The sequence below is a fragment of the Myotis brandtii genome, unplaced genomic scaffold, assembly GCF_000412655.1.
Source record: "Myotis brandtii unplaced genomic scaffold, ASM41265v1 scaffold440, whole genome shotgun sequence".
Classification (NCBI taxonomy): Eukaryota; Metazoa; Chordata; class Mammalia; order Chiroptera; family Vespertilionidae; genus Myotis; species Myotis brandtii.
The window spans coordinates 4,653,178-4,669,988 of NW_005366834.1; the positions used below are offsets into that span (position 1 = coordinate 4,653,178).

A 16,811-nucleotide genomic window follows, 5' to 3' on the forward strand; every position below is an offset into this window, starting at 1 on the left:
AATGGCATGAAGTTAAGCACTCATGTTAATTGACAGTCATCCTACCTGACTAATTAGCAAATATTTAGCTAAGTACTAATGTTGGAATGTGGTAGACTGTATGAAGATAGGGAAATTGAAATAGAACTCAATGAATGATTTCAGGATTATCAATAAAGAAAGGTGAGTTGTATCAGGTTTATTGGAATTAATGTCGTGGAGAGTAGAGCTGGTTCATGCGTATGCAACATGCATAGTCTCACAAGGCCTCACATTCAGGAAGGTCCCATGCTTTGTTTAATGCTTGCTGTGGCCATCTTAAAACCAATGACAATTTTTGTGCAAGAGTCCCCATGTTTCATTTTTCACTCTTGATCCAATTGTACAACTGGTCAAGAAAAGTATCAAGGCTAATGCCAGGATTTTGTGTAGACCATTGTGTTTGTGTATGTGTGTGTGTGTGTGTGTGTGTGTGTGTGTATGCTTAATCAACTCCATTCTCCCACCTCATCTCAAACAAGGTGTTATTAAAAGTAACTTCTTAATATGTGAAAAACATTGTCTCTATAAAGATACTAGAGGCCCAATGCATGAAATTCGTGCAAGAGTAGGCCTTCCTTTCCCTGGCTGCCAGCACCGGCTTCCCTCTGGCACCGGGACCCGGACTTCCCTCTGGCTGCTGGCAGGCACCCAGGACTTGGGCTTCCTTCGCAGCCACAGCTTTGTCCAGAAGGTCATCCGGAAGGACACCTGGAAGGACGTCTGGTCTAATTAGCATATTATGCTATTATTATTATAGATAGAATTTATAGTGTTGCATTGCATTTTAGTATTTTATTTATTTATTCATATCTTAAAGCTAGAGAATCTACCTTACTTTTCTTTTTATTCCTCAATGGAAACTTTATCAGTGTTTTCAATATAGTGCTATGTATTTTCTGAATACATCTATTCATGCACACATACATACTAAAACATTACATATACATATAAACATATATAAAGTTGTAAAAATGTATAAAGTTAAAGCATATATATACACAATATTTTTTGATAAATATGAAAAAAAGTGTAGAAACTTTTGTTGAACTTAATTTTCTAAATGTCTTCCATTGAGCATTAAAACAATTTAAGTCTGTTATATTTCTCAATTAGCAATAACATGTTAGGGAAATGAATATGGACAGAAAATTAGGAGAGAAAAACAAGGACACAGTCAATAAATATTTCAGTAATCACATGAATAGAAATTAAAACAAGATATTAATTTTCAGCTATTGAATAAGCAAATTGAAAAAAAATCCTCTTGCTCAGGAGTAGTGAGGGGTCAATTCATCTTTTCTCCAATGGTGTTGAGGAGCAATAGGGTTATCATGTGTTTTGAAAAATGTTCATGTATTTTGCTTAGTAGTTACGCTTCCAACAGTCTATCCAAATGCAATAGTCAGTGATTCATGAAAAGATTTATAAACAGATGTTCATACAAGCATTATTTATATCAAAATCTTACAGACATCATTAATGTGTAGTGCGGGGAGAAAGATTAAATAAAATATATTACATATATGTTATACATTTTTTTCTTTCTTTAGATTTGAAAACATTGCATAGCCTCTTGAGTTTCCAGGGTCAAATTCAGCATGAGATGTCATCTACAGAGGGAATTTGCTGAGTCTGTCTCTCAGGGAACTATCAGAGTCTAGCATTACATTTTTATCTTCCTAGTTTCTATAGCCTGACCAGCATCAATCGTATGTTGGATGCTTCTCTGTCACCAGTGAAAATGATCCTTATAACTCTTCCAGGGTAACATAAGAGGGGACTCAGGATCAGAAGTGTCCAAGCTTTCAGTTTCAGAGATTACCTCTGTAATAAATTCTGCTGACTGATACATTGTTCAGTTTTCTGAAGTCATCTTTGACATAAAGAGAAAAGCACAAAACAAAACCAAAAACCACCTGCCTACTGCCTGGCTTTCCCCAAGCAGCATGTTCCGCGTTGGCTCACTTACTTTCTTCTTTTGAACCTGCAAACACAAGAGACACACTAAGTGGATGACAGCTTCACCTTTGTGTGGCTAGAGGAAGTTGGCGTGGTTTCAGAATAGCAAACTTCAGAAGCCGTTTAAAACCAGTGTCCATTGCATCATTGGTTTTGTGGAGAATCTAGAGCCCCTTAATCTCAGTACAGTCTCATAGACACAAAATCCCCTTTGGTGAATGGATTCTTTTTCTAGAAATGGATTGTATTGCGTGGTGATGCTGACAAATCCCTCAGCGTGTCATCCAAGTAAGGAGCACGTTGCCTGTTGAGTTCCATTGTGACTGTCCACCAGACGTGCTTACTATGGTCTTATCCAGCGACAGTCCCCAAGAAGGCCAGCAGAAACACATTTTGCTTTCAAGTTTGTCCCTAGGATGCTCATTGCTGGTGTCTCAGCAAAAGCTTCAGGTTTATTTTATTTCATTTCATTCAACTAGAGGAAGCCACATAAACAGTCTTCTCTAGAAAATGCCATAATGTGAAGTTTTAAAATTAAATTACATGACCACTTACAGATCAAAAGTTCTTCTTTATATCCTGTTCCCCCCTCATAACTTATCCTTCCTTTGAATTCCCAGGGTTTCATCAACACAGACAGATTCAAAATTATTTCTTTTCAATCACCAAAAATGAATAAGAACTTATTCCTGGATACTATGCAAGGAAAATCTCATTTAAATCAGAAGGTCATGAGGGAGAATATAAAAAATATAATAGAACATTGGCTCATTATTCTGATGCTATTGTTTCTGCTCTGCTTTTCGTTGAGACTTTAGATTTTTGGAGACTTCCAAATTCTAATTGACTTCTAACAACTTGTTTAGGAGTAACTATGCATTTAACTGTGCAATTCCTTCACACTTAAAAAAAACACAAACTAAAAGCAATCCAGTAAAGTGCTTCTTTCATTGTTTCTGTGGGTTTGTTTAATCATACCAAAACCCCAAACCAATTAAATCCCTCCACATTTTGCATCACTCAAGCTAAATAAAGGTAGTCAAATATAGCCCCCTTGTATTCAAAACATTCCCTCCTAGGCCCTTTAAGTTGTTTTTTTTTTTGAAATAGACATACCTTTTGACTCAGGTTGCCGAGGGTCCTGTCCTCTCTATCTCTTTGACCTTTCTTGAGGCAGGAGAAGAGAAGAGGGAAGGATGATTAGAAATAAACTAACATTTATTAAAAGTTTGCTACAGTTGCACCGATTTTTGTTATTATTCACAGAAACCTTCCGAAGTGAGGATTACCTCCTCGATTTTATTTTTTTTAAATATATTTTATTGATTTTTACAGAGAGGAAGGGAGAGGGATAGAGAGTTAGAAACACTGATGAGAGAGAAACATTGATCAGCTGCCTCCTGCACACCTCCTACTGGGGATGTGCCCGCAACCAAGGTACATGCCCTTGACCGGAATCGAACCTGGGACCTTTCAGTCCGCAGGCCTACGCTCTATCCACCGAGCCAAACCGGTTTCAGCAACCTCCTCGATTTTAAAGAGAAGCCTCCTGAGGCTCAGAGAAGTGACACAGCTTACATGGGTTCAGGGAAAGGGAAGTCCCAGCCAGGATTCGCATCCATGTCTCCGGGTCTAAGAGAACTTGTCCCCTCTCGCATAGCACCAGACCTGTTAAGCGTCAATCTTACTGCTCCTCTGAACCTCTGGACATGAGCATTTTTAGTACCAACTCACCAGAGCACGTAATGCTGCTCTCTCACTGGTTGCAATGACTTAGGGTCCTACATAATTCTAAGTATATCTGCCAGTGATCCTTGCAATAGCCATCCCATTGGCATTAACTCCTACACATGTTTACTACACTGCTTTAAACGGGGCTGCGCCACGATGCAGTTAATGAGTGAATGAGGGGTGACTTTGTGTTGGGAGAAAGTGCTGAAGTTATTTCAACTGTTCACATCAATTTTGAATACAGTCACTCAGTCCCGGAATCCCTGTTATTCAAAGCTATGTACAGTACAGATTGTTTTAATTTATTCTGGAGTGATAAGAGGGAGAGACGTGTACATGTTACAATTTTCCTGGCACAAGCCAAGATGGGTAGGAGAGGCACTGCAGTTCCTATTCATCTTCACAAATACAATGCTGACCTGCAAGGCGAAGCTCTATCTCACAGAAACCCTCCATGCCTTGAGTACTTTGGGGTGAGGCATGAAAGGGCATCCCTCAAGTTCAATCTCACGGCTACCCCCGGACTGTGGATCACTGAGGAATGAGCCGGCAGTTAAATGTTTAGCAGGCTGTGACGACTTCGCAGGGAAATAGAAAAATGTATTACCAGCCTGCCACATCCGTGCCTGCCCTGCCTGCTTTTACTCCGGTCCCCCCCCCCCCCCCCCTCCTGACAGTCAAACCCCTTCTAGCTCCCCAGTTCCCCCTCCATCCCCCGCAGGAAACTGACAGTAAACTGTCACGGAGTCCTGGTCGTCATATTTCAAGAGCCTTGGTACTAAAGAGGATGCCGTGGGTCCAGGGTTTTTATTTTATTTTATTTTTGTTATTTTTATTGATGGCATTGCTTTCCCCATGACCTTGCTCAAGGGGCTAAAGGGTGTCCGATCTGCATACTATAGAATTTGTGCAGCCCTCAAATATGTACGATGTGGGGGAGAAGAAAAAAAAAAGGCAGTGGGAAAGACAGGACCTGAGAGAAGGGAGGAGAGGAAGGAGGAGAGACTGAGAGGAGAGGATCAGGCGGACAGGCTGCGCCAGCCAATCAGAGGCGCGCTCGGAGCTGCAGGAGCCGGAGCCGCGAGCGGCTCGCAGGAGCGGGGAGCCCAGTCCGGGGCTCTCAGAGGACGGAGCTGCCGCGCTGCTGAGCCCGAGCCCTGGGAAAGTCCCCTCCGCTTCTCCTACATTAAGTTCCTTTGCACCAGTTAGGGCAAGTCCGCCAGGTAAGGCTTCAGTAAATGCCACTTTGCTATGTAGTGACATTAATATTGTACAGCGGGGCTGCTGATGCAGTTCTGAGTCAAAAAATATATAGATGATATATTTGGGGAGATCTTCCTCTGGGATTGGTTTCACAGGATCTGGTGCCAGTGGGAAAGTTGTAGCTGATGTTCCCTAAGCCTTAGCGCTAGCATACATATATATTTTTTAAAATTTTGCTTACCCAGGAATGTTGCTATAGAGCCTATGGAATGTGAGCCTAATAACCCAGCTGGTCTCTGTTTATGTTTGTCTGTGGTGGTGCCCTGCCCCTGAAGAAGTTGGAAGGAGACTCTGCAAGGCACATCTGAATAGTGATGGCTTCAGAATCAGCTGTCATGTCTGTCTGTGAAAGTGAGGGAAATCATGGTCAGAATAGAAACGGAGAAGCTGAAATTGAAATTTTGATAGTGCTCTTTAATTATTGCCTTTCCAGTATCCTCTAAAATTACATGCTATCTGAGCACCGAAGCTGCAGCAAAGGAAGGCTCATTTTCTCTTTTCATTCTTTTTTTTTTGCACAAATCACTTTCATAAATGCTTATTAAAGCTTAAGATGAAACTTTTACTTCTTTTAAAGGGCACTATAAATGATGCATGAAAAGGAATTAGGTAGGCTCCTGTGATCTGTAACATACTTTATTTAGTACATGTACTTATGTATGTTAACTCTGATTCATTCCCTTTTCTTAACTTCCTCAACCTGTTTTGTTAGGGTCTGGGAATAACAATTATTTTGTCTTCATTTTCATGTCTTACAAACAAGGTAAAATTATGCTCTATGCATGTTTATATGTCGTGTGTGTGTGTGTGTGTGTGTGTGTGTGTGTGTGTGTTGCGTACAGATGCAGAACTGGGAAAAGCTATCCTATGTAACAGGTGAAAAAATAGAATTTTATTAGCTAGTTATTAAAGTATTACCTTATATTAATACCTACTGTATTTAATGCACTTTTAGGTTAATCAATAGCAAATGCTCCTTGCTATTTCCCTCCTGGAAGTTAAGAAATACTAAAATAAAAATCTTAGCTAAAATTATTATGGTCTTCCATTTGCTCAGGTGATGGCATCAGTGCTTTGAGCCAAGAGAGACAGATCAGAGAAAGGTTTTATTATGCAGCCACCTCCCCCCCCCAAAAAAAACCATAAAAAAACACACACACCAAAAAACAAAATCTGCAGGCTCTGACTGTGTTTTTGGAACCTTTATTTTCCACTCTAGGATCACCCACAGATTTTTCAAAGCAGGGGCCTTTCCTTCTGCAGTAATTGCTCTGCTCTGTTTTAGTGGACTTGTCTTATCAGAGAAAGATTTATTTCTAAATCAAGAGTTTGAAGTACAGACTAGATCTCATATGAACCTTGCTGTCTGTGAGAGGAGAAAGGAGGAAGAGTTTGATACTAGTAGGAATTAGTTCTGTAGTCTTAGCACTCTGGCCCAAGCAACAGTCATGATTTCAGTTTCTTTCAAGCCTCCTGTTATCTATGCAATTTTGTATTTGCTGATTATAAATTAACCTAGTGTAGGGCAAGCCATTTATTCAATTCATTCGATGGGCCTTGGTAATAAGTGTTTTATAAACCACAGTGCTGATGCTTTTTCACAGAGTTAGCCAACTTAAGGGGAGGTGGAAACAAATGTATACTAATGGTCAAGTTGGAGCTCCTATCCTGACCACATTGGGAGGTAGAAAATGAGGATTTCCTATTTCAGATTCAACAGAAATGTCCAAATGCAGATAACCCAATAGCAATAAGGGAAATAACAGTAGAATGAAGATAAATGACAAGAAACTCTAGCTTTAAATCTCTTTCCAGTGAATGTTGAATATAATTAGTTATAGTGGTTTTAAGCTTGGTGAATAACAACCAATGCTTGAATAAAGGCTATACATTGAGCAAATTGGAAATTATTATTCCTCCTGATGACCTGTTTCAGATGGTATAGTGGAATCATGAGAATGAATGAGTCATTTAGTCTAAGGTTATAAATTCTTTCTATGAAGGATGCTATATAAAGTAAATATAAAGTGCCTTTTCCATTTGGCTCATATAAATAGCAATCTTACACTTCTTTTTATTTTTATTTTTGTGGTCTATTGAATACAGACCACAGGTTTAAAAGTGTGTGTGTCCCACTTCTCCTGTATGTGACTTGTTGGTGGTTAGAAGAATGCAGTATTCCATATATATTTGCAACCTGATACAATTGTCCTTTGGAATCTACACAAGCATGTGCACTTCAACAGGTCAAGGATAAAGCATATTTAACTTACTGACCTGGAATAATTTACTTTTCCTGAATGAATACATCAGTTGTAGTAGAGTCCAGTGAAAAGTAAGAGAAAATGATTGAGAGATTAAAGATAGCAAGGGTGAAAGATGTTCTTTTGCTTTTCTAAAAAGGACTTCAAAATCTTTGATTTCATTAATGCTATACCTTCCTTATAGTATATAATTAGACATGCCATAAAACTATATTCTATATTAGAGCTGCTTGGCTTTGGTACCATTGACATTTTGGGTTGTATAATTCTCATGCTAGGATGACTGTGCTGTGCTTTTAGGATGCCTAGCAGAGTCCTTTTTCTAACTACTAGATAACAATAGCAACACCCCCAAATTGTAGCAACCCCAAATATTTTTAGACATTGTTAACTATTCCCCATGGAGGGGGGCAAAATTGTGCCCCTCTTCTATTGGAAACTACTGCTCTAGGACAAAAAAAATTTGCATGCAACAAACTGAGTCAGCAACTGCCTATATATACAGCTTGGGTGTTCTATGATAATCCTTCTTCTCTTGCTTTGAATGAATTTCAACTTTAAGGTGGTTCATTAGGTCACGAATAAAAAAGTGTGGAAGAGCTTATCTATATATTATTTTCCTGCAAGCTGTGAGACTTGTCTATATATTATCAAATATATAGCTTTATATTATAATATATATATATAATATAGTATATTATCATATACTAACTTTTATGGGAACAAAAGGAAATAAAAACTGGGAAAAGGAAAGTGTAGAGATGTTGAGTCTGAAGACAAATTTCACTTGTATTTGTTATTTCAGATGAGTATTATTAATGATAAATGGAAGACACTGATTCTCTCTACTCTGATTGTTTTCATTTGTTTCTTTTTTTTTAGTATGTATATGTTTAGGGTCTCAGAAGAAATCTTCACTTCTGTTACCCTATGAGCTTGGAATAGTTTATGATGTTCAAAGACTCTAGAAATAAAATATTTTGGTTTCAAAAGTCCAGTTGATAACTGGTAGTGATGTTAAGCATAATGGAATAAAATACCAAGCTTAATGATTTTCAAACATGGCAGAACTTAGGTCCTACCATGGATTACTTGTATCACATGTCACTTGTATATATAAGCCATTTTTCTGCATCTGCAAAAGGAAATAAGAATAGGCATGGGAACCAAATAACAGAAAGTGTTGTAATGGGTTGTAATTTATAAAGATCTATACCAATCACAAATTCAATGTCTTACGTGGCTTATTTTATGAGAATTGACTTAACATGATAAATCTTCCATCTATTCTGGGGTAGGGGAGGTAAAATCATCTCTAATAAATGGTAATATTAACTCTTAAATGTTTTTTCATTGGTGAAGTAATACATCTTCATTTTGAAATAATGTGATTTAAATTATGGATACACGTCAATTTACTTACGTATTTCCATCCTTTCTCATAGTATGCACATTTATAATTTGTTTAAAATATAGAAATGTAAAATATGGAATGTGCCTTGTAATACACTCTTCAAGAAAAACCACTATTACCAATTTGGTATATTTTTAAATTATTTTTAAATATAGGCAGCTACATATAAGTCTGAAAAGAATATAGACTTAAAGTAAAAATTGTATAGAGATGTATTCATTCAAATAGTATATGTAAACAAACATATATTTAGATAAAATAAACATAATTTGATATGACGCCCAACTAATTTTATAGCATGTTTACTCTTCCATGTAAACATGGAACTATATCCAGAATTCATGGATATTTAAGAAGAATCCAGTACGCCTTTATGCACAGAACTGATATTGAACTCTGGTTCAGTGTTAGGGACACACATTTGTTTACAACTTTCTCTGCTCATTAGGTCAGGGAAATTTTAGATTGGACATATGATTTTATAGATATACTATCATTCATTTAATTAATCTCCTATATATTTTATTATTAAATTAAGAGTAAGAGAAAGCCGACACAAATTAAATAATTTAGAATCTATTATTGCTGGCAGTGTTTTGACTTTTAAGTGTGGTATGAGTTCCAGGGAAAAAATGGACAGTGGGGGATGTAGGAGCAGATGCAAGAGGGTCATTTGCTTTAGAGTACCCTGATGTGCCCTGATGTTTCTGTAGATATCAGAAATTCTGATATGCAAACTTCTACATTGATGAGCTACATCAATTTAGGAAACATTTTAGTAAGCTGAGAAGAAAATTAACAAAGTATGATCCCTAAATGTATTTGAGTGAAATACATGAATAAAGGACATATTTCACTTATCTGAGCTCTGAAGGACTATGTCTTATTCAGTATTTTACTTGCACCATGTGGATATGATAGATGAATTGTCAGTAAAATTAATTTGGGTATCACAGATACCTTCACTGAAAAGAGGAATTGAACTATCATTTCCATTTCATTTTATCTTGAAGTGACCATAAGTATCTTAAAATAAATACTAATTGTCATTATCTTTAGGCCTTTAGGGCCAACATATGTGACTTACATATAACAATGCACAACGTGATGTGACTGGCAATTCACTTAATCCCATTATTTTTGCTCATTATAACTGCTACCAAAAGTTTTTAAAATAAAATATTTCTATTTGGGTTCAACTCACAGTTACCAGTGGGATTTAAATGAAGACAGGATGTCATTGAGTCTATTCAATGATAATTTGAGTCATCATATGACTAAGAATTTTTGAAACCAATATTGACATTAGCAAATCTCTTATTTACAGTTACTCCAGATGGAAGTGAAAATTAGTATACCAGGTATGAAAAACAATTTGCAATCCACTGCCAGAGAAAGGAAAAGGCAAATTCACTTTCATGCAACTTCTGGGAATAAATCACTAGGAAGTAATCCAAAATATAAAAAATGAAGAAATCCCTCAAAAGTTAAGATTTATTTAAGAATATGAATCAACATAAATAATGATAAATTTATGGAAATTTAGTGTAACATATTAAACTTGACACAGAAATTTATATGTACTGTGATTTCAAAGAATTCCATTTAGTTTGATAATGTATTGGGACAGGAATGTGTATCCTCCCCAATTTCTCTATATGCACATTATCTGTATATTTTAAATATGTAATTAGTACCTTGTAGCTCTAATGTGCAATATGATGTAAATGAGTCATGAAAATATAAACAAAAATTATTTTAGTGGTATGCAATTTTCATGCTTTATGGAGAGCCTGCTTGTTGGCTGATTCAATTAACTTAGTAATAGATGAGAAAGCTTTGTGTTATTGATTGCACAGTAAACCAGTGCCAAAAGACTATTCAGTAAGATTTTCAATTCTGGTGATTGAAATTCTACTGTTGGGAAGGGTGAGAATTCCCCCTTTTACCATTCTTTAGTTCTTACAACTGGGCTAATAAAATTGACACAAAACTGGATTAATGTTGGAAAAAGCAATTTAATGGGTGTGCATGGGAGAAACAATATGATGCTCAGATCATAAAATGTGGCTCAAATAATGATGAAACTAGGCACCTTTTTATATTGTTTAGACAAAGAAACAATAACTTTGTGAGAAATTGACAGTACAAAGAATGTTCTCAGTAGAAAGAAGTCAAAGCAATGTTTGGACTTGAGTAATACAGTGGCAAAGGTTTATTTATACAGAGTTTTTAGACTCTGGATTTTATAACTCTTGTGATAAAGTTGTCTTGATGTTGTATAGGACATAGAGATGGTGGGGGAAAGTGAGGGTAAAGGACATCTTTTGTTTTAAGTAGGATAGAGTTCCTAGGCCCCATGAAGGGAAATGGTTGGGGAGAAGGAAGTATAGCAGTAGATAGGAAGAACTTGGTTTTGTACATTTTTAGATATAGGTGTCCAAGTGGGGTTGGAATGGAGTTAGTTGAATACATAAGTGGGGAGTTCAAAGGACAGCTATCTGTTGGATTTAGGAAATCAAGTCATCACACATAGACTGCATTTTAAAGTAAAGGGACTGAATGGGAATGAAAGATGAAAAAACAAGAGGGACAGAATCTGCAGCAACCAGACACCTATCAGTTGGGAAAATTAAGACAAAACAGCACAAACAGTTAAGAAGCAGTATCTGGAGAGGAAGCAGGGAACCCCACAAGTGAAGTATCTTGAAAGACAGGGAGCCCTCGCTGGCATGGCTCAGTGGATAGAGTGTAGTTCTGCGAACTGAAGAGACCTGGGTTCAACTCCAGTCAAGGGCACATGCCAGGATTTCAGGCTCGATCCCCAGTAGGGGGCACGCAGGAGGCAGCCCATCAATGATTCTCTCTCATCATTGATGTTTCATCTCTCTCCTTCTCCCTTCTTCTCTGAAATCAATAAAAATATATTAAAAATAAAAGCCAGGGGAAGATGGATTTCAAGGAAGACGCTGTTTATTGAAATGAAACTTCCAAATAAACATTCTGGACATTTTCATTTTCTGTATAAAAATTTCACTTAATGGTGTTTTTAAAAAATTCACCTTCAAAGGACTTTATTTATTATAGCTGCTTACTTTTTTAAGACTTATCTCTCTATTTATAGTAATCATTTTCAAGTCGATATGAGCCTGACATTAGAAGCAACTGGAAAGTTTCTTGATGTCATAAAAGCAAATATTGACACAAAGTTATTGGTATAATTATTATGGATTTTATGCATTAATATAGATCTTGTCTGCTAATGTTTTTATTGACTTTATATAAGGTTTGATGTTATAATTATTGCTTTTCACTTCTGAAATTAGCAAAAATATATTTTCTTTTTTGATAACTCTGAAAATGTTGTTTCTTGCCAACTCAAAATTATACTACAAATAATTGTAATAAAATAAGAGTAGATATGAAAACTTTGCTGTAACCAATATTAAAATTAAAGGACTGTATATTTTGACTCCACTGTCCTACAAGTGAATTATGTCCAGCCTTTGAAGTGGGGAGAAAAACATTAAACACAGATATAAATCTATAGTTTCAGCTGCAGTTATGAGATGACTATGTTGTTGTGAAACTGATCTATAAACACATTTTATTTCAGTGATTCTCACATCAATTGAAGTGTTCTTTTCGTACAAGTATTCTAATATACACACCCATACACAGACACACAGAGAGAGAGAGAAAAAGAGAAACCTCTTAATCTAAACAGACAATAATCAATTTTATTAACTAATACCTTATCAATCAAGCTTCCCTAAAAATATTTATATTCTCTGATATATTAAGAGATGTTACTTCTGAAGCTCAGTTTTATGAAAGGAGTCACAATACTTTGAACAATTTAAATATGTAAGTGCTTTATATGACTACATTGAAAACTAATGGGGTAGGCAAAACAATGGCCCTCAAAGATACTCAAATCCTAATTCCTGGAAGCTGTAAACATGTTACATTCCATGGCAAAGGAGGATTAAGAATGAAGAAGGAATTAAGGTTGCTAATCAGTTGACCTAAAACAGGGAGTTGGAAGATAGAGGCAGGCAGGAGGTCAGTGTGAAGACATGTGACAAGGACTCCAACTGACTTTGTGGGATTGGGATATGTATGAATAGTGCCAAGCACCTCGTGCTTTGGGCAGCCTCTAGCAACTGGAAAAGACATGGGAATGGATTCTGCCCTAAACCTCCAGAGGGAAATGCAGTCATGCTGATACCTTGATTTTAGTCGGTGTGACTCATTTCAGATTCTGACCTGACGCTTGTCGAACTTCTGACCTCAGGAACTGTAAAATAATAACGTTGTAATGTTGGAAGCCACTAAGTTTGTGGTACTGTGTTATAGTAGCAATAGGAAACTAATATAGCTAGCACAAGGAGGTATATTAAGTTCTGTCTTTTTGATAAGCAACACATCATGTGAGTGTTCTGAGAATGAAGATATAACAATTATACCATTAACCTGATGTTATATTATTTGTTATTAAATTGATGAAAAATTTATTCTATAGAACCTGAAGGATGTTTCCTAAGAGAGATTATAAGTGCCCTCGATGGGTAGGTCAGTTGGGAAGAGCATTGTCTCAAGGTGGTGGGTTCAGACCACAGTCAGGGCACATACAAGAGTCAACTAATGAATGCATCAAAAGTGGAACAAAAAGTCAATGTTCCTCTCTCTCTCTCTCTCTCTTTCTCTCTCTCCGGTGTGACTCATTTCAGATTCTGACCTGACGCTTGTCGAACTTCTGACCTCAGGAACTGTAAAATAATAACGTTGTAATGTTGGAAGCCACTAAGTTTGTGGTACTGTGTTATAGTAGCAATAGGAAACTAATATAGCTAGCACAAGGAGGTATATTAAGTTCTGTCTTTTTGATAAGCAACACATCATGTGAGTGTTCTGAGAATGAAGATATAACAATTATACCATTAACCTGATGTTATATTATTTGTTATTAAATTGATGAAAAATTTATTCTATAGAACCTGAAGGATGTTTCCTAAGAGAGATTATAAGTGCCCTCGATGGGTAGGTCAGTTGGGAAGAGCATTGTCTCAAGGTGGTGGGTTCAGACCACAGTCAGGGCACATACAAGAGTCAACTAATGAATGCATCAAAAGTGAAACAAAAAATCAATGTTCCTCTCTCTCTCTCTCTCTCTCTCTCTCTCTCTCTATTTCTCTACCTTCTTCACTCTAAAATCAATCAATCAATAAAAAAGAATATAAAGTACATTTTTCCTAACAAAAAAAAATGATGATTCCTACCTAATCTGTACTCTCTTGTCCTCAATAAGTATATTGCACTGTTATTTATATGATTTTACTGAATTTCTGGTTCCTATGTTCAACTGTGGTTTAAAACATATTGAATTATTTTATACAGCTATTTTAGATAGATTATTTATGTCACAATACAAATGTTGACGCACCAATAAAGTAAAATGTAGAATGTGCAACATAATAAACAAATAACCCTCTCCTTGTTACATGCTAGCAGTGTAGGACATATTTATTCAACTTTGAGCAATTTCATTTTTATAAAAGCAAAACTAAATACCATAGAACATTCTATAGCTTGCAAAGTACAAAAGATAAAGCCCAGTGTGATTAATAAAGATGGATTTAAAATGAGGATGTAGAAATCTGTGTTCTTTTTGTGATGTAACTACTTTTTAAGTAAGTGCCTGGGATGCTGCTTAACCTCAAAATTCTTAAATAGGGAAAAGGTTATTTATTCTCCTAGCTTGAATGGCTTTTTCTCATGTTTAAAGCATACTATTTATGAGAAAAATGTTGAGCACAATTTAGATGTATAAAAAAATAAAAGAATGCAGTAAGGCAAATTATCCAGGAATGTTTGGCTGCTTACACTTTTAATTCAATCTTTAAAATGTCCCATGGATATTGTTTGCTCACAACTGGTGACAAAACCCTTTTTTAACACGTGGTCCTAACAGTGGCAGAATATCCTGCCCACCTGCAGATGAGCTGCTAGCCTATGACAGGAGGGAGAACCCAAAATAGTAATGCAGACCAGTCTCCCCCACTCAGGCAGGTGGGTGATGTTAGAGGCACTCGGACAAATTCCCCATCTCAGCTTTGTGTTCTTGGTGAGTGTGGTGGTCAGCTTCCAAAGGCCCAAGTAGTCACCCAGAGGCAGACCAGCTATGAGTCACATGTTCATCCCTGGTACAGGATCAAGGATTATTTTATTTCCTCTTAAGTGCGTGGCTTTTCTGATTTGTTGTATTCATTCTATTAATTTCTTAAGTGGTAGATGTGCAGTATAACAAGCCAAATAATGAGAACAGTCTCTGTTTCTCTTCAATCCATTCTCAGCTGAAATCTTTAAAAATGATAATTTTTATACATCTATGCCTTTCTCTATACACCTATAAAACATGTATGTGTAAACATATGCTATATAATAAAAGCGTAGTATGCCAATTGTCCCCTCAACAGAGAGGTCGTCCGGGAGTTTGACCAGTGGGTGGGCCAGCCAGGGAAAGGGAGGGAAGCCCTGGCCGCCAGCCTGCAGCCTGTAGGAGCCCTATCAGTGCACAAATGTCATGTGCTGGGTCTCTAGTATATGTTTATTTACATACACATAGATAGAAAATGTCCATATAGACTTTTTCAACATTTTTTAATAATCCTCACCCCTTTTTCAGCCTTGTTTCTGTCTTTATGTGCTGCCACACCACATCATATCCTCCTAAATTTTGTGTTCCTGTGTTAGCTCAGGCAGCAATAAAAACAAACAAACAAACAAACAAACAAACACCATAGACTGGGTGTCTTAAACAACAGGAATTTATTTCTCACAGTTCTAGAGTTTGGAAAGCTCAAGATTAAGGTGCCAGCCAATTTGGTCCCATTGTGATTTTTTTCAGCCTTGTTTCTGTCTTTATGTCCTGCCACACCACATCATACCCTCCTAAATTTTGTGTTCCTGTATTAGCTCAGGCAGCAATAAAAAAAAACAAAAAAAAAAAACAAACAAAAAAACACCATAGACTGGTTGGCTTAAACAACAGGAATTTATTTCTCATAGTTCTAGAGTTTGGAAAGTTCAAGATTAAGGTGCCAGCCAATTTGGTCCCATTGTGAGAGCTCTCTTCCTAGCTTATAGATGGCCCCTCCTTGCTGTGTCCTCACACAGCAGAAAGGCAGAGATCAAACACTCTGGTGTCTATTCTAATAAGGGCACTAATCCCATCATGAGGGGCCCATCTAAACCAAATTACCTTACTAAGGCCCATCACAAAGTACTATCACATTGGGGGGTAGAGTGTCAACATAGGAATATTCCCTATTTTCAATTATTATTATTATTTCTGAACTTCCTATTTCTCCCTGCTGTCATTTGTGATTGTACCAAGCATTCTAACCTCTTCAGTCAGCTCCAGTCCTCATTCACTTCTTTCCCCATCTAAACCAAATTCCTTACTAAGGCCCATCACAAAGTACTATCCCATTGGGGGTAGAGTGTCAACATGGGAATATTCCATATTTTCAATTATTATTATTATTATTATTTCTAAACATCCTATTTCTCCCTGCTGCCATTTTTTATTGTACCAAGCATTCTAACCTCTTCAGTCAGCTCCAGTCCTCATTCACTTCTTTCTCCAAAGTCACCCTGTGTGACTCCTGAAGAATATGCCTGGATATTAGTTACAGTCAGCTCTTCTTCTGAAACCTTTCCATTGTAAAGACTAGTCCACACTCCTTCCCTGTACTGTTTCAAGGAAAATTCATCAGGTAGGTCATTCTTCAAGACAGTTGAGAGGTCATGAACACTTAACTACTGTACTCACTCTATACTGTAAAGTGATGCATATTCAACTCTTTTTCCTGTATAAAATTATATAGTAGATTGCCAAAATCTGTGGTACTTTGTGCTGTCAACTATAGTGTGTCCCAAAATTCACGCAAGATTTGAATTTTGCGTGAGCATTAACAACAACAACAACAAAAAATAAAAGCCTAATTTTACTTGGTTTATTGAATCAGATTCTAATATCTGTTGCCCTTTGATTTCAATCCCTTCAATTTGATAAGCATTACCAAGTACCAATTATGGCCCAGGAGCAGGGACAATGAAGACCAATGAAGACCACGGCTTTGCATATGTGCCAG

General features: G+C 36.8%; 1 protein-coding gene across 6 annotated transcripts in view; it reads left to right on the forward strand.

Moving 5' to 3' along the window:
* Nucleotides 1-16,811, forward strand: part of CDH18 (cadherin 18, type 2) — a 686,463-nt gene that overhangs the window by 340,171 nt on the left and 329,481 nt on the right. For 2 of the 6 annotated variants that reach the window (XM_014546328.1, XM_014546330.1), the window contains exon 1: nucleotides 4,750-4,934. The exons of 3 other annotated variants lie outside the window; for them this stretch is intronic. The gene's annotated coding sequence lies outside the window, so the exon portion shown is untranslated. Of the gene's footprint in view, nucleotides 1-4,749; nucleotides 4,935-16,811 lie in introns of those variants that run through there. One more of the 6 variants, XM_005874483.2, reaches the window with a different exon arrangement.